The sequence below is a fragment of the Pan troglodytes genome, chromosome 8, assembly GCF_028858775.2.
Source record: "Pan troglodytes isolate AG18354 chromosome 8, NHGRI_mPanTro3-v2.0_pri, whole genome shotgun sequence".
Lineage (NCBI taxonomy): Eukaryota > Metazoa > Chordata > Mammalia > Primates > Hominidae > Pan > Pan troglodytes.
Genome location: NC_072406.2, coordinates 43,281,963 through 43,300,841, shown reverse-complemented (window position 1 = coordinate 43,300,841; position 18,879 = coordinate 43,281,963). Strand labels below are relative to the sequence as shown.

Here is an 18,879-nt window from a genome sequence, read left to right as displayed (position 1 = left end):
ATTTTGTAATTTTTCACTCCTTTGTTAGCAGTCTGATGCTTTCAAGCAGCTGTTTTTGTTTTTCCAAGCTTCTTTCTCTCTCTCTCTCCTTCCTTCCTTCCTTCCTTCCTTCCTCCTTCCTTTCCTTTTCCTTTCCTTTTCCCCACCCCCGTCTCTCTCTCTCCAAGCAGCTGTTTTTGTTTTTCCAAGCTTCTTTCTCTCTCTCTTTCTCTTTCTTTATTTCTCTGTCTCCCTCCGTCTTGTCTTTTCCTTTTCTTTTCTGTTGAGATGGAGACTCACTCTGTCGGCACATACCACCACACCCAGCTAATTTTTTATATTTTTAGTGGAGACAGGGTTTCGCCATGTTGGCCAGGTTAGTCTCGAACTCCTGACCTTAGGTGATCCACCCACCTCGGCCTCCCAAAGTGCTGGGATTATAGGCATGAGCCACTGCGCCCAGCCTGTTTTGCCAAGCTTTTCTGGTTGTTTTCCTTCAGTGAGAGAGTTGATGGATATTACCTAGTCTGCCATTACTGGACATCATTCTTTTTTACTCCAGCTTCTGATCCTTATATATATTTTATCTTATAGGAATGTGTACTATTTAGTTTGCTTCCTTGTAAGAAGCTTTCAAATGTCTCATTTGCTGGTGCCTGTTCAATTAAGCTTTGGATAACAGTACAAAATTTGGCCAACATGAATGCCTAGTTCACCGCTAATGAAAGCTGGGCACTGCAAATGTTCTGCTATGCTCCAGAAATCAGAAGTTGCCAGCTTTTATATCTAGACTGTGATTTCCTCATAGAGGATTTTGTACATGCCAATTCAAAGTTTAAATTTGTGCCATGTGTGAATAAGTGCACAAAATGCTCAAATAAGAATGAGAAAAATATCTCCTTTTCCCATCCACATTGGGATACCTGAAACAACTATGAAATACAGTTTTTCTTCCAGTTTTCCAAAATACTTATCTGGGTTGAGACCAAGAATGGAGCATTTTAGGCCAAAATGCTTTTTTAAAATTTTATGATTTATGAGTTTAGAAAAAATCTCTTTTGGACTTTAAGCATATGTTATTTTTAGGATATCTTATTCATGAATAAAACAAATTTTTTACATAGGTGAAATAATTTAGGTGTTTGTATATTATGAGTCAGTTATTTCTATAATATATGACTAGTTTATATTTGTAGTTTTTCAGTTACATTCAGTAGCCCACATTTGTTTAGTAACAGAATTAACAAAAATTGCTGTCATTATTTTGAGTTAATTTTCAACTCGTATTTTTAATTTGCTAAATACATTCTAGCACTATTATATTGTCAGAGACCTTAATTCAAGTCTTTATTTATAAAATTATGTGAAAAATTGAAATTATTTGATGTTTTAATTTTGATTGCTCTGGACAAAGACAGTATTTCCATCTTGATGCTTCAGGATAAAAATTGCGTTAAACAATACTTGAATTTAAGTGTGGTTTAAAATATTTCTTAATTCTAAAGCTCTCTGTAGTTCCTATTTTCTAAGCAATATTAGCTATATTGGATCTTCTAGATGAAGAAAGATTTGACTATGATTAAATATGTGCAGTGCCATCCTGGAATAGATTTTATTCATAGATTAATAAAATATGTGCAGCATGATTTAGGAGAAAATATTTTAGGACATTAAATTTAGTTACATAAGCTACAGTCTGTTTTAAATTCTGTGCAACCAAAATCTGTTTTGCTTTAAAAAGAAAAAATGTTCATATTTCACTGGGAAATGTAGAGTATTTGTTTTCCAAGACCATCAAAATCATACCCAATCATACTTTTAGGAAATTTTCAAAATACTAGATTTAGCCTTTCAACTTAATGACGATTGTTATTGTCTAATTTTCTTACCTGCACTTACAGTATTAAGAACACTCTGATTTGGTTACATGTTTCTTATAGTACCTCCTTGGTTCAAATGTAATTCTTTTCTGATATTGAATAAACTGTAATGTCAAGAACCTAGCACAATGCCTGGTATATATTTGGTAATCAATACACATTACTTTCTTTCCCTTATCATGTTCTTAGCTACTGATTTCTAAAGGTATTGAGAAATGGTAGCAAGAAAAATTTAGGAGCTCAACTTCCATTCTAAATCTTTAAACTTCTTTTTCTAAAAGAAAGATTCAAACTAATGCATGATGTTTTAGGCATAATTCTGTACTGACCTCCGAGACTTCTGTCCTCTGGAGCACACACCCTGGAAAATCTCCTCCCCATGAGTGTGATTGCAATCTGAATTTGATGGAATAGTCATTGCCTTGATTGGGTTGCATTAGATTGCAAAGGTGATGGTATAATTACTCCTGTGATTATGTTATATAATATGACTCCTTCTTAGTAGGCTGGAGAGAGAAATTCCTGCTGGCTTTGAAGAAGTAAACTGCCATGTTTAAGAGGGCCATATGGCTAGGACCTGAGGGTGGCTTCCAAAAGTTGAGAGCAATTTCTGCTGACAGCCAACAAGAAGTCAAGGGTATCAGTCCCAGCCAAAAGGAGACTGTGAGAGCTTTATTCATAACAAGTTTGCCACCAAAATATATGTATTGTGAAAACCACCACTAAATTAACCCATTTAGGCCTAATGTTCCATTATTGGAACGCTAAGCTTGTGGGAGTTATTTATATCCTGCTCAAGGTCATTGCCAAGGTCTGATTCCACCCCCCCCCCCCCACCACCCAGAATTTGCAACCTTTGGCATAAATGGGTTAAGGCCAAAATGGGAAAAACAAAGAATCATATCAACATTGCCGTCATTGGACATGTAGATTCAGGCAAGCCCACCATCTGATTGACAAAAGAACCATCAGAAAATTTGAGGGGGAGGCTGCCAAGATGGAAAAGGCCTCCTTCAAGTATGTCTGAGTCTTGTAAAAACTGAAAGCTGAATGTAAGCATGGTTTCACCATTGCTAACTCCTGTGGAAACTGGAGACCAGCAAGTATTATGTAACCATCACTGATGCTCCAAAACAGACTTTTTAAAAAGCATGATTATGAGCACATCAGAGAAACATTCTCTAGAGCTTCCATAGGAATACAGCTCTTCCAACACCCTGATTTTAGGATTTCTGGCCTCCAGAACTGTAAGATAATGAATTTGTGGTATTTTAAGCCACCAAGTCTGAGAATTTGTGCAGCAGTAGAGAAATTATGCACTCAATATCAGAAGAGCCTCTTAACATGGAAGAAACCAAAACAAAGTAACTCGAAGGACAGAAACTCTACAGGAACAAGAGCCTCTCAAAGATAAAAACTTTTCCTGTACTTGGAGAGAGAATATACTTGGAGAAACAAGTGAATGTATGCATTCATTAAAGAACAGAATCATACATATACATAGTAAACACTCAGAACAAAACATTCTTGAAAAATGAAATATAATAATGGAATTTTAAAACACAATATAAAGGCTGATGGATAAAGTTAAGGAAATATCCCCCCAAAAAAGATTAAAGAAAGATAATAGGAGAGAGAAAACAAGAAGAAAAAGTAAGCAAATTAAAGGAGCAAAGCAGTAGGTCCAAAATCTGAATAATAGAGGAAATCATCAACAAAAAAATTTGCCAGAATTGAAAGATACGCACTGTCAAGTTGACAGCATTCACTGAGTAACCAGCACAATGTGTAAAAATAAACTCACACTAAAGCACATTACCATGAACTTTGATGGGTGCAATTAGAAGATTCTATAGGTCTCCAGGGAGATGGGGGATGGGGAGAGAAGGAAAGATTATGTACAAAGGAACCAAAGGGCGTATGAAAAGGAATATATCAGGAATCAAAATAGGTTTGATCTTTTTAATATCATCCTGGAGTAGCAAGATAATGGTCAATGCCTTCAAAGTTCTGGTGGAGAAAGAATTCTAACCTGGAATTCTATACCTAGCCAAACTGTCATAAATTGATGCTGGAAAAAATATTTTTACAGAAGTACCCTTATTATTTCACTGAGGGGTGTCTTCCATCAAAATGAAAGAGCAAATCAAGAAAGAGGAAGATGGAATTCAGAAAAAAAAAAGGAGGAAATTGAAGATAATATCATATGATAGGAGATCTCTGGAATGCCCAAGGAACAGTCCTTGAAGCTCTTTTCTTTTTTTTTTCTTATTGATTTATTTTTACAATCCCCATGGATACCATGGATGAAACTCTTTTCTATCAACAACAACTCGCCATGAAATTATTGCCTTTTTTCAAATTGAGTATAATTGACATATCAGAAACTGTGCATATCTAAAATGTATAATTGTATAAGTTCTGACATGTACACCAATCACCAAAATCAAGATACTAAATATGTTTGTCACCTCCAAAGTTTTTGTGATGCATCTTTGTATCCCTCCCTCTTCTTCCTTTCTGCCTCTGCTCCATTCCCAACCCAGGCCCTAGGCAAGCACTTAGCTGCTTTCTATAACCATAGATATTTGTATATTCTAAAAAATATTATAAGGGGAAGATACAGTATGTATTCTATCTGACTTCTTTTAATCTGCTTGAGTTTCATCCATGTTTTTGCATATATTGATTGTTCAATTTTTTTTTTTTTGGGACAGGGTCTCGCTCTGTTGCTTAGGCTGGAGTGCAGTGGCACAATAATGGCATAGTTCAATCTTTTATTGCCAAATAGTGTTCCATTTTATTAATCATTTGGGTTGTTTCCAGTTTAGGGGCTGTTATAAGTAAAGCTGCTGTGACCGATCATATACAAGTCTTTATATGAACATATGCTTCCGTTTTCTTGGGCAAATGCCTAGGAGTGGAAGTAATGCATCACATAGTATATATATATTTGGCTTTTCAAAAAGTTGTCAAATTGTTCTCCAAAGTGGGTTTAAATTTCACTTTCTCATGATATATATATTAATAGTTCTACTTCCTCCTTACCTTCACCAACATTTAATATCATCAGACTTTTAAATTTTAGCCATTTAATGATGTTATAGTCACTCTTTATAAGAAGGATGGACCTTCACCCAGAATTTGGTTCAGATTCCCAATATTGATAATGCCACGCACACACACATACACACCCCAAAAGATGTGAAAGGACTTGTTACGTAATGAGTCTCTGAGAAGATCAGGGAAGGCTTCCCAGCTGGTTTGAAAATGGTTTGAGTGCTCGCTTCAGCAGCACATGTACTAAAATTGGAGTGATAGAGAGAAGATTAGTATAGACCTGCACAAGATGACAGGCAAATTCGTGAAGCATTCCATATTTTAAAAAAAAGAAAAAAAAAATGTCTTGAGAGGCCGGGTGCAATGGCTCAGGCCTGTAATCCAAGCACTTTGGGAGGCCAAGGCAAGCAGATTACTTGGGCCCAGGAGTTCAAGACCACCTTCGGCAACAGAGTGAGACCCTGTCTCCACAAAAAATAATTTATTTATTTATTTTTTTGAGACAGGGTCTTGTTCTGTCGCCCAGGCTGGAGTGCAGTGGCATGATCAGGGCTTTCTGCAGCCTCGAATTCCTTGGCTTAAGCAATCCTTCTGCCTCAGCCCCACAAGTACCCCTAAGTAGCTGGGACTACAGGCACACACCACCATGCCTGGCTAATTTTTCTGAATTTTAATAGAGATGGGGTTTGCTATATTGCCCAGGCTGGTTTTAAACTCCTGAGCTGAAATGATCCTCCTGCCTCAGCCTCCCAAAGTGTTGGGATTACAGGCGTGAGCCTCTGCACCTGGCCTACAAATAATAATTTTAAAAAATTAGCCAGGCATGGTGGCATGTGCCTGTGGTCCCAGCTACTCAAGAGGCTGAGGCAGGAGGATCACTTGAGCCAGGGAGGTCGAGACTGCAGTGAGCTGCTATTGTGCCACTGGACTCCAGCTTGGGTGACAGAGTGAGACCCCATCTCAAAAACAACAACAACAAAGAAAATGGCTTGAGAGAGCAAGGGAATGGCTTGAGAGAGCAAGGGAAGGAGACTGGCTTGGGGATTCAATGGTGATTAAGAGGCGGGTGAAGAAGTGAAGATTCTTAAACATAGGTCAGGGTTGTGTGGTTTAAACTTCCCACTGGCATTAAAGAAGGGAACACCAGTTTTCTTATCAGCTTTCCCAGTTGTTTGGCAGGAGAAGGAGAGGTGAGCGTCAAAGCTATTAGCTACCAAAATCAAAATCGGAGTCAGATACTTTATTACAAATGAGCATGTAATGGGGTCTGATATTGGTGTTAATCTGCATTTCCCTGGTAGCTAATGATGTTTACCATCTTTTCACGTGCTTACTGGCCATATTTACATTTTTTTTATTGAGGTGTTTGGTCAAATCTTTTGCATTAAAAAATGAGTTCTCAAAGTAATAAAAGCCATATATGACAAACCCACAGCCAACATCATACGAAATGGGGAAAAGTTGAAAGCATTCCCTCTGAGAACTGGAAAAAGACAAGGATGCCCATTTTCACCACTTCTATTCTGTTCTATTCAACATAGTACCGGAAGTCCTAGCCAGAGCAATCAGACAAGAGAAAGAAATAAAAGCCATCGAAATTAGAAAACAGGAAATCAAACTGTCACTGTTTGCTGATGATATGATTGCATACCTAGAAAACCCTACAGACTCATCCAAAGCTCCTAGATCTGATAAATGAATTCGGTCTCAGGATTCAAAATTAGTAGGATTGCTTTACACCACCAGTCAAGTTGAGGATCAAATCAAGAATTCAATCTCCTTTACAGCAGCTGAAAAAATAAAATAAAATAAAATAAAATAAAATAAAATAAAATAAAATACTTAGGAATACACTTAACCAAGGAGGTGAAAGATCTCTACAAGGAAAACTGCAAAACACTGCTAAAAGAAATCATAGATTTCACAAACGGAAACACATTCCATGCTCATGGATGGGAAGAATCAATATTGTGAAAATGACCGTGCTGCCCAAAGCAATCTACAGATTCAATGCAATTCCCATCAAAATATCATCATCATTCTTCACAAAACTAGAAAAAAAAAACCGCTGAAATTCATATGGAACCAAAAAAGAGCCTACATAGCCAAAGCAATGCTAAGCAAAAAACGTATGTGGAGGCATCACATTACCTGACTTCAAATTATATTACAAGGCTATATTTACCAAAATGGCATGGTACTACTGGTATAAAAATAGCCACATAGACCAAAGGAACAGAATAGAGAACTCAGAAATAAACCCAAATGCATACAGCAAACTGATCTTCAACAAAGCATACAAAAACCTAGGGGACCCTATTTAATAAATGGTGCTGGGAAAACAGGTGAGCCACATGTAGGAGAATGAAACTGGATCTCCATCTCTCACCTTATACAAAAACCAACTCAAGATAGATCAAAGACTTAAATCTAAGACCTGAAACCATAAACATTCTAGAAGATAACATTGGAAAAACTTTTCTGGACATCGGCTTATGCAAAAAACTCATGACTAAAACCCCAAAAGCAAATGCAAGAAAAATAAAAATAAATAAATGGGACTTAATTAAATTAAAAATCTTCTGCACAGCAAAAGAAATAATCAGCAGACAACCCACAGAGTGGGAGAAAATATTCACAAACTATTCACCCAACAAAAGACTAGTATCCAGAATCTACAAGGAGCTAAAACAAATCAGCAAGGAAAAACAAATAATCCTATCAAAAAGAGGCAAGAGGACATGAATAGAAAATTCTCAAAAGAAGGTGTACAAATGGCCAACAAGCATATGAAAAAACACAGAACATCACTAATTATTAGGGAAATGCAAGTGAAAACCATACTGAGATACCACCTTACTCCTGCAGGAATGGCCATAATTAAAAAGTCAAAAAACAGTTGATGTGGGTATGGATGTGGTGAAAAGGGAACACTTTTACACTGCTGGTGGGAATGTAAATTAGTACAACCGCTATGGAAAACTGTATGGAGGTTCCTTAAAGAACTAAAAGTGGAACCGCCATTTGATCCAGCAATCCCACTATTGGGTGTCTACCCAATGAAAAGAAGTCATTATATGAAAAAGACACATACACATGCATGTTTACAGCAGCACAACTCGCAATTGCAAAGATACGGAACCAATCTAAGTGCCCATCAACCAATAAATGGATAAAGAAAATGTGGTATATATATATATACCACGGAATACTACTCAGCCATAAAAGTAATGAAATAATGTCTTTTGCAGCAACTTGCATGGACCTGGAGGCCATTAGTCTCAGTGAAGTAACTCAGGAATGGAAAACCAAATATCATATGTTCTCACTTATAAGTGGGAGCTATGCTATGAGAACACAAAGCCATAGAATGATACACTGGACTTTGGGGACTTGATAGGGAGAAGGTTGCGGGGAGTGAAAGATAAAAGACTACATATTGGTACTGCTCAGGTGACAGGTGTGCTAAAATCTCAGTAATCACCACTGAAGAACTTATCCATGTAACCAAAACCCACCTGTACCCCCAAAACTATTGAAATAAAAAAATGAGTTCTTAGTGAGTTTTGAGTATTATTTATATGTTCTGAATACAAGTCCTTTATCAGATAGATAATTTGCAGGTATTTTCTCCCAGTTTGTACCTTATCTTTGAAGTCTGTTGTCAGTGTTTTTTGAAGAGCAGAAGTTATTAATTGCGATGAAGTCCAGTTTATAATCTCTTTCTTTTCTAAGTCATGATTTTGGGATCTTTGCTTAACTCAAGGCAGCAGATTTTCTCATTTATTTTCTTCTAGATGTTGTATGGTTTTACATTTTACATTTAGGTCTATAGTTCATCTGAAGTTGATTTTTATATTTGATAAGGAGTATAGAATGAAGTTCTTATGGGATACAGCAAAAGCAGTTCTAAGAGGAAAGTCCATAGCTATAAATGCCTACATTAAGAAAAAAGAGGCTGGGTGCAGTGACGCACTCCTGTAATCCCAGCACTTTGGGAGGCCAAGGCGGGTGGATCACTTAGGTCAGGAGTTCGAGACCAGCCTGGAATACAAAAATTAGCTGAGCGTGGTGGTGCGCGCCTGTAATCCCAGCTACTCAGGAGGCTGAGGCAGGAGAATCACTTGAGCCCAGGAGGCTGAGGTTGCAGTGAGTAGAAATTGCACCACTGCACTCCAGCCAGGACGACAGAGAGAGACTCCATCTCCAAAAAAAGAAAAAAAAAAGGGGGCCCTCACAAAGCAGCCTAACTTTACACCTAAGAGAAAAGGAACAAACTAAGCCCAAAGTCAACAGAAGCAAGGAAACAACAATCCGAGCAGAAATCAAAGAAACCGAGATGAGGAAAACAATTGGAAAGATCAGTGAAACTAAGAGTTGTCTTTTGAAAATAGAAATAAGGTTGGCAAACTTTTAGTTAGACTAAGAAAAAGAGAGGACTTTGCAGGACAGTGGCCTCTTCAGAGTGGTCTTGGACCACCTAGTTTTTTCCCTGTCTCACTTGCAGTTCTCAAGCATAACTATAGAATGTGGTACGAATGCGTTACCCTGAGGCAGGAAGAAATTGCCTGAAACAATCTGCACCGTAGTCCTGTCCTTCCTAGGGAATGTAACCTTGTAAGTTAGGGAGAAAGTACCTGAGACAGCCTGGACTTTTTTCCTCCCTCCCCTGGAATCAGGATGTCCTTCAAAGCTTTGCCCAGGATGTCATGTGGTCCTTGAGATATATAACCCGAGGTGGGCTGCCTTTCAGGGTCCCTCAGCTGTGGTGCAAATGAGGACCATGCAGTCCAGCTATTATCCATCCCATCCTATGCAGCTTTCATGAATGTTAGGGGACTGGCTCACAAGGGATTCTAGGCCTTTTTGATTGGTCCCTTGCTGTCTATCTGGAAGCAATCCATCTGCTTCATATAACATGTGTTTGTTCTGTCTTACCAGACTCAGGGAAATGGTAATTATAGACTCAAACAAATAAAATTAGCAGTGAAAGAGGAGAGCTTACAACAGATGTCACAGAAAATACAAAGGATAATAGACTAGTATAAATAATTATATGCCAACAAATTGGATAACCTAGAAGAAATGAACAAATTCCTAGAAACATACATACAAACTAGCAAGACTAAATTATGAAGAAATAGAAAATCTTAACAGACCAATAACAAATAAGGAGATTAAATCAGTAATCAAAAACCTCCCAACAAAGAAATGCCCAGGACCAGATGACCTCATTAGTGAATTGCATCACTCTTTTAAAGAAGAATTAATGCCAATCCTTCTTAAACACTAACAAAAATTTGAAGAGCAGAGAATGCTTCCCAACTAATTTTATGAGGCCAGCATTACCCTGATACCAAAGCCAGACAAAGAGATTACAAAAAAAGAAAATCAAAGGCCAATATCTCTAATGAATACAGATGCAAAAATTCCCATTGAAATACTAGCAGACCAAATTCAACAGCACATTTAAAGGGTCATCCACCATGATCCAGTGGGATTTATCCCTGGGATACAAGGATGCTTCAAATAAACAAATTAATAAATGTGATGCACCACATTAACAGACTGAAGGGTAAAATTATATGATCATCTTGTTAAAGGAAAAACTTCAGCTGAATTACATTTAAAGGAGTTTAATTGAGCAATGAATGATTCGCGAATTGGGCAGCCCCCAGAATCACAGCAGATTCAGAGAGACTCCAGGGGTGCCTTGCGGTCGGAACAAATTTATAGACAAAAACGTAAACTGACGTACAAAAATTGGAAGCAAGGTACAGAAACAGCTGGATTGCTTACAGGTTGGCGTTTGCCTTATTTGAACACAGTTTGAACACTTGGCAGTGTATGAGTGTTGAAGTACAATGCCAATACTTAGCTATTGTTACAGGTGCATACTCCTAATTTACGTTTTCAATGTTGTCTACCTATTAAATTAGGTTACAGTTCATCTACAAGGACTCAAATATAGAAGTACGCAGTCTTTCTCAGGCCATATTTAGTTGGCCTTAATAATCTCAATAGATGCAGAAAAAGCATTTGACAAAATTTAACTTCCTTTCAGGATAAAAACTCTCACCTGGCCAGGCGCGGTGGCTCATGCCTGTAATCCCAGAACTTTGGGAGGCTGAGGCGGTGGATCACTTGAGGTCAGGAGTTTAAGACCAGCCTGGCCAACATGATGAAACCCTGTCTCTACTAAAAAAGCCAAAAATTAGCTGGGCATGGCGGCGCCCACCTCTAATCCCAGCTATTCGGGAGACTGAGGCAGGAGAATTGCTTGAACCTGGGAGGCTGAAGTTGCAGTGAGCCGAGATTACACCACTGCACTCCAGCCTGGAGGACAGAGTGAGACTCCTGCTAAAAAGAAAAAATAAAATAAAATAAAATAAAAAAACTTCTCACCAAATTGGATATAGAAGGAATGCACCCCAGCATAATAAAGGCCATATATGACAAGCCCACAGCTAAAATCATTCACAAGGGTGAAAAGGTGGAAGTTTTTCTACTAATATTATGAACAAGACAAAGGTACCCACTCTCATGCTTTCTACTCAACATAGTACTTGAAATCTTAGCCAGAATAATTAAGCAAGAGGAAAAAATAAAAGACACCCAAATTGGAAGAAAGAAATTAAATTATTTCTGTTTGCAGATGAAATGCCATGATCTGAAATATATAAAACCCAGCACACACCACCAAAAAACCTGTTAGAAGGATCAACTTCAGTAAAGTTGCAGGATGCAAAATCAATATACAAAAATCAGTTGTGTTTTTCTTTTATATTTATTTATTTATTTATTTATTTATTTACTTTTTTGAGACGGAGTCTCACTGTCGCCCAGGCTGGAGTGCAGTGGTGTGATCTTGGCTCACTGCAACCTCCGCCTCCCAGTTTCAAGTGATTCTCCTGCCTCAGCCTCCCAAGTAGCTGGGATTACTGGCTTGTGCCACCATGCCGGCCTAATTTTTGTATTTTTAGTAGAGACGGGGTTTCACCATGTTGGTCAGGCAGGTCTTGAACTCCTGACTTCAGGTGATCGATCCACCTCGGTCTCCCAAAGTGCTGGGATTATAGGCGTGAGCCACCTCCCCCTGTCCAGTTGTGTTTTTATACACTAACAATGAACTATCCAAAAAAGAAACTAAGAAAACAATCCCATTTACAACAGCATCAAAAACAATAAAATAGGAATACATCTGATTAAGGAGGTGAAAGATCTGTACACTACAGACTATAAGACACTGATTAAAGAAATTTAAAGTACAAATAAATGAAAAGATATCCTGTGTTCATGGATTAAAAGAATGATCATTGTTAAGATGTCCATATTACTCAAAATGATTTAGAGATTCAATGCAATCTCTATCAAAATTTCAATAATCTTTTTCACAGAACTATAAAACAATTCTAAAATTTTTATGCAAACACAAAATAATCTGAATAGCCAAAGCAAAACATCCCACTATCTGATTTCAAAATCTACTACAAAGCTGTAGTAATCAAAGTAGCATGGTATTGCAGTAAAAGCAGACACACAGACCAAGGAAATAATAGAATTTCTTTAAATACAGTCTCTTCTTTGGGACCTTTTATATTGCTGCTCTTTTTTCTTTCTTCCTTTTTAGTTATCATGTACAAGCTTGGTTGGAAGGTTCCTGTAGATGTTTCCTGATGCACATATGAAACACGTTTTCCTAGAGCATGTACCTAGGAGTGTAGTTGCTGGTTCAACTTGATGAGATATTTCCAAATTGCTTTCCAAGGAGGTTTACCAATTTGCTCTCCTATTAGCAGGATATGATTCTGCATCCTTCATAACATTTGCTTTGGTCCTGTCAGGCTTCTTTCTTTTATTTAAAAAAAAAAAGTTTTTTTTTTGACTGGGTAAAACTTTCAAGTGCTGCAAAATTCAAAACTATAAAAAAATGGAATGTAGGCCAGGCATGGTGGCTCATGCCTGTAATCCCAGCACTTTGGGAGGCCGAGGTGGGTGGATCACATGAGGTTAAGAGTTCAAGACCAGCCTGGCCAACATCATGAAACCCCCTCACTACTAAAAATACAAAAATCAGCTGGGCGTGGTGGTGCACACCTGTAATCCCAGCTACTTGGGAGGTTGAGGCAGGAGAATCGCTTAAAGCTGGGAGGCAGAGGTTGCAGTGAGCTGAGACTGCACCACTACACTCCAGCCTGAGTGACAGAGCAAGATTCCATCTCAAAAAAAAAAAAAAAAAAGAACGTGAGCATTCTATGACCCTGATCTCCAGGCAGCCCGTTTACAGTTTAGAGTAGAAGTTCCTAAAGGAATCTTACATGGGTATTTTTATGTGGACACCAGCAAGTGTGTGTGTGTACATGCACATGCATGTGCATGTGTGTGCTTTTTTGTTTTTTGACTTCTCAATCATTGTCTCATCGACATCCCTTTTGTCTCATCTGAAAAAATATCTTGGAGATCATTCCACATCAGTACACAGAGCTTCCTCAGTCTTTGTTTTTTTAAAACACTAACTGCTACTTGATTCTTTTATATTTTTTAAAATTTATTTATTTATTTTGAGACGGAGTTTTGCTCTTGTTTTCCGGACTGGAGTGCAATAGTGTGATCTAGAGTCACTGCAACCTCTGCCTTCTGGGTTTAAGCAATTCTCCTGCCTCAGCCTAAGCTGGGCTTACAGGCGTCTGCCACCATGCCTGGCTAATTTTGTATTTTTAGTGGAGACAGGGTTTCATCATGTTGGTCAGGCTTGTCTTGAACTCCTGACCTCAAGTGATCCACTTGCCTCGGCCTCCCAAAATCTTGGGATTACGGCGTGAGCCACCGTGCCTGGCCATGACTGTTTTTTAAATTAAAAGAATAATTTTTTGTGTGTGAAATGTATCATGCATAATAGAATAGAAAATGTTTATGTAAGAGCAGAAGAAGAATAAAATTAATTCCTGCATACACTTATCTCAGGCTCAGAAGAATCATGTCAGCAGCTTAGAAGCGCCCTTTGATCGTCTTCTCTATGACAGCCCCGAGCCTCCACCCCAAGGAAATTCCTCTCCAAACCTTTGTGTTAGTAATTCCTTTGCCTTTCTTTTTAGATTTCCAACTTGTTTGTATCCTCAAAGGATACATTGCTCAGTTTTGACTGAATAGCAAATACAAACTTAACTGCAATAAAATGAGTTAATTGCCAGTAGGTTCCTGGGATAAGTTCAACTGAATCTCTGGGTTTAGAATCTCTGGATGTGTAAGAGCATCCCTTCTGAAAAGGTCAGGGGCAAGGCCATTGTTGAAACCTGGAAACATGGGAGCACATCACTGAGGCATCCATTTGTGGAGCAGGGTCTGGATTCAGCAGTGATGTGGTCAGGCAAGTAGGCTACCCAGATCTTCCTGGGTCCAAACTTACCATAATCTGCCTCCAGCTCCCAAGAGTAGGTCAAAGAAGAACATTTCTCTGGGGGTGAAATGAGGATTCTCAGCTGATCCAAGTAGTAGGTCATAGAGGAGAAAAAAGAAACCTTCTCAGTACATAGACAAGATAGTCAATGAGCTCCACTGGACATGTGACCTTTGGTTTTAAAAAACGGCAGTGTGGATCTTGCTCATGACCTCCCAGGACATCCGTGGATGACGGTGCTTCTGTCTGGACTATGTTCCCTCTGTCTGGTCATTTTGAGACCTCCCTTTGTCATCCCAGGGATGCTCTTTGTCTCGCTGTTTGTGGGATTTCCCATGTTCCCATGCCTCTTCTTTCTTGGTTTACTCTTATTTTTGCGGAGTGCTTCCTCTAGTAGCTTTCTGAGAAAGGATATTTGGGAGATACACGTTTTGAGGGCTTGCATATGTTAAAATGTGTTTATTTTACCCTCATATTTAATTATTAGTTTTGCTGCATATAGAATAATAGGCCAGACATCATTTTCCTTTAAGATATATTCTTGCTTCTGGTGTCTCAAGAAGTCTAAAGCCATGAATATTAATTCTATGCATGCCCTGTGTTTTACTCTCTGGAAACTTGTAGGATCATCTCATGCCTCTCAGGACTTGAAATTTCACATGATGGGCTTTGGTGTGAATCTCTGTGGGCTCTCTCAATCTGGCTACTCAGGTCCTTCAGTCCTGAGAATTTTCTCGACTCATTTCATTGACGGTTTTCTTGCCTCATTTTTTTCTAATGTATTTCTGGAACTCCTATTAAATATCAGCATTGGACCACCTGGACTGGTCCTCAAATTTTGTTATCTTTGCTATTCTATTTTTCATCTTTTTGTGGTTTTGACTACTCTCTGGGAGATTTCCTCAAATTTAACTTTTTTTTAAAGACAGAGTTTTGCTTGTCACCCAGACTGGAGTGCAATAGTGCGATCTCAGCCCACTGCAACCTCCGCCTCCTGTGTTCAAGTGATTCTCCAGCCTCAGCCTCCCAAGTAACTGAGATTACAAGCACCCCACCATGTCTGGCTAATTTTTTATATTTTGGTAGAGACGGGGTTTCACCATGTTGGCCAGGCTGGTCTTGAACTCCTGACCTCAGATGATCCTCCCGCCTCAGTATCCCAAAGTTCTGGGATATACGCGTGAGCCATCACGCCCGGCCCAAATTTTACTTTTATTTGTTCTATTGAGTTTGTCATTGTTGTGTTTCTGCAATCATATTTTAGATTTCCAAAAGCTCTTTTTCTATTTCTGAATGTCTGATTGATCCTTTTTTAAATGACGCTGTTCCTGTGTCATGGATGCAAAGATTCCTCTTATGTCACTGAGAATATTAATTATATATGTAATTATATGTAAGCTGAGTGTCCACTGGCTTCTGTTCTTAGGTTCTCATGAGATCCCTGTTTCTTTTTTAACTCATGTACATCTTTACAAGGGACCCCTGCTACTTGAAGAAACTTGAAAGAGAGTATGTTCTAGCAAGCAGAAAAATCGAACACATCTCTTGTCTCTAAATAGTCCATATTTGAACACAAGGCAGGTGCTGGATCCTTCATGTTCTCTAGCTACTAGGTAGGCATAATTAATTTGGTTTACAGTTTTAGGAACAATAATTAGCTCATGATTCACACTGAAGAAAACATTCCTATCTCTTAGGCTCCTTAAGGGTTTAAGTTTCCTGATTGTTTATGTTGAGAGTTCCAAGATTCATTAGCTAAATGAAATGCACAACAAATCCACTGTCTAAACAAACAGCACCTTTCACTAGGTCTGTCGGATACAGACTATTTATTTTTGTGTAAAAGTGACCAACATCAAGTTACACGTTTGTTCCAGATGTTGCATGCAAAAAAGCTAAACTAGCCAGCGCATAACAGTGTCACCTCAGCTGCGGAAGTGAGAAAGTTGAAACCTCCACATGCTTGGAGAGCAATGATGGTTAGGCCAAGGGCTGGGACATTGAAGGCTGTTGTGTTTTGTGGTTAAGTGTGGCCACTGTGAACATCTGGCCCATCCAGATACTCAAACTGGTCACACACTCAGCTAGTAGTGATCTGCTGGTATGTGGGTCTGTATTGCATTACTTTGTGTGTGAATGTTAGGGAAAGTCGTAGAATTGGATTTAATAGAAAAACAGTTCTTCACTTGGACTCAAGCAAGGGAGGAGGAGCTTGTGGCCACCATTAAGGGGCTTCACGCACATTCCCTTTCTCCAGGGCACACCTGGAATGGCACTGCCCTCTTGCCTGGAGTGCAGGTCAGGAATATGACTTGCTTTGGCCAATGAAATGTGAGTGAAAGCCTCAAGTGCCAGTGTGCCCTTATTGGCAGTCACTACTCATCAGTACATTAGACCCACCCAAAGTGCTTAAAATTCAGATTCCCAAGCTAAACTCCAGACCAACTGGAATAGAACTCTCCAAGTAGAACCAAGGCAACAATATGTTTTAAAGCTCTTGGGTGTTTACAGCGTTGGGCCCAGGTTGAGTCCCACTGCTTGAACTCCTGGTTCTATTTCATGTCTCTTCATAGCACTTATTAAAATAGTGCTAATATTATTAATTGGCGCTAATAGTGCCAATTACTGTTGGCATGGTGTTATATATTTATTTGTTTTCTAGAATTTGCTGTTGTGCTTTGAGCTGAGCCATATGCTGGGAGCATGATTGGCCTCCTTCCAGCACCCCCACAACACCTACCGAGGCCCTGGGCTTCCCTATCAGGTGCACGAAGGGTCCCTGGACCCTATGCCCAAGTGCTACTATATTTTTGCTTGGCATGTATGCTTCTCATTGTGTAAAACTGCTATTCTTTTGATAATTCAAGTAACTGTTTCATTTACTATAGCTTTGAAAACAAAAAATTGTGAGAAAAAACATCCAATGATTGTGCTGTGGTTGGAGGCTTCATTACCAAGGTGTTTATGTCTTCCTTTTACCTCTCATTTTAAGGAGCTATCTTGATAGAGGCAAGAGGCAGAGAAATTCTATGCAGACAGGGGTGGATCTGTGGCAAAACCCCACCTTCTGGAAATCCTGAAACCTGCGACCCAAAGTGAGAACTTCTATCCCTGTGTGCCCACTGTCTCCTGATTGGTTCTTTCTGAATAACGTCTTTTTGCCAATCAAATGTTGCCTTTTCCAAAGCAACCTATGGCCTGCCCTACCCCCCATCCTGTGCCTACAAAGACCCCAGGCTCAGCCTGTAGAGAGGAGAAGCAGCTGGACACTGGGAAGAGGCAACTTGACTTCAGAGACAACAGCTGGATGTCAAACAGAGGCTTTCAAGGGAGAGCAACCTGCCCTTCCCATCTCCTTTCCAGCTCCCCTTTTGGCTGAGATCTGCTTTCATTGATCAATAAAATTATCCTCATCCACCATCCTTCAATTCGTTCATGTGACCTCATTCTTCTTGGGCACCAAACAAGGATTCAGTATGCACCAAGGGCTGATACCCAAAAAGGCTGTCAACACTGGTCCCTTTCCCTCACTGGCAGAGGGCAGCTGCCCCATACGATGAGGCAAAGGGCCCACTGAGCTGATAACACACTGCTGTCTGTGGACAGTGGAGCTAAGAGAGCATTGTAACATGCCCTCTGGGGCTTTGGGGTCACAGGCACCCCCACCTAGACACTGCTGCGGGGCCTGCCTGGAGTTTGCTCCTGCTGGCACCAAAGCAGCCAGCTGGTTCCTGCACTCACTTGCCTACATGCTCCCTCCTGTGAGGGGTGGAGCATGGCAGACCTGAAGGAAGGGAGCAGCCAGCCGGTTCCTCCATTCATTTGCTTGTGTGCTCCCTCCTACAAGGGGTTAAGTGGGGTGGGCTGAGTAAACAGGGCACCCCTGTCACGAGTCCCACGAAACAGTCAAGAAAATAACCCTGCATCAATTTGACTCCTCGTCCTCCCCTAATGGTTTGCAGTCTTTCCTATGTCATAATAAAGCTACATTTTATTCTGGAAAAAAATTTGCTCTACAAGTTTAGAGACTTGCTGTGTTTTGTTCGCTGCTAATTCCTTAGGACTTAGAACAGTTTCTTGCAAATTATAGGGGCTCTTATTTAATTTCATAAAAGGAAGGACATTCCTCCCTGCAAAAGATAAAGAAGATGATTTCAGAAAAATATAACAGATCTTTTCTAAGAAAGAAAACTTGACAGCTTTATACTGATTTTTTTAAAAAACTGTGATTACTAGAAAAGATATTGCACACTATTACATTATGGGTTGTGTTAAGATGAGATTTTTCCCTTGACTTTGACCCCCTTCCTGGAACTGGAGTGACTCATTTCACTCAGCCTACAGCCTGCAGTCTGTGGATGGCTAAGTGTTAACAGCTCAGTAAAAGGTTAGGGTGACAGCCTTCTGCACCTGCCCTTTTTGACACCCGAGTTGTTCAATATTCTGGGAGAATCAGGTCACATGAACTGTTTGAAAGATGATTGGTGCAGAAGACTATTGAGCAGTGCAAGTGGCTCTCGGTGGAAGGGGAGCTGGAAAGGGGATCGAGTGGGAAGAAGGTGA

General features: G+C 39.5%; 1 non-coding gene across 1 annotated transcript; it reads left to right on the top strand.

Moving 5' to 3' along the window:
• Positions 1–5,138: 5,138 nt before the first annotated feature.
• On the top strand, positions 5,139–5,243 carry LOC112204642 (U6 spliceosomal RNA). The gene has a single exon (XR_002938315.1). It is a non-coding gene; the product is annotated as a U6 spliceosomal RNA (small nuclear RNA).
• Positions 5,244–18,879: the final 13,636 nt, after the last annotated feature.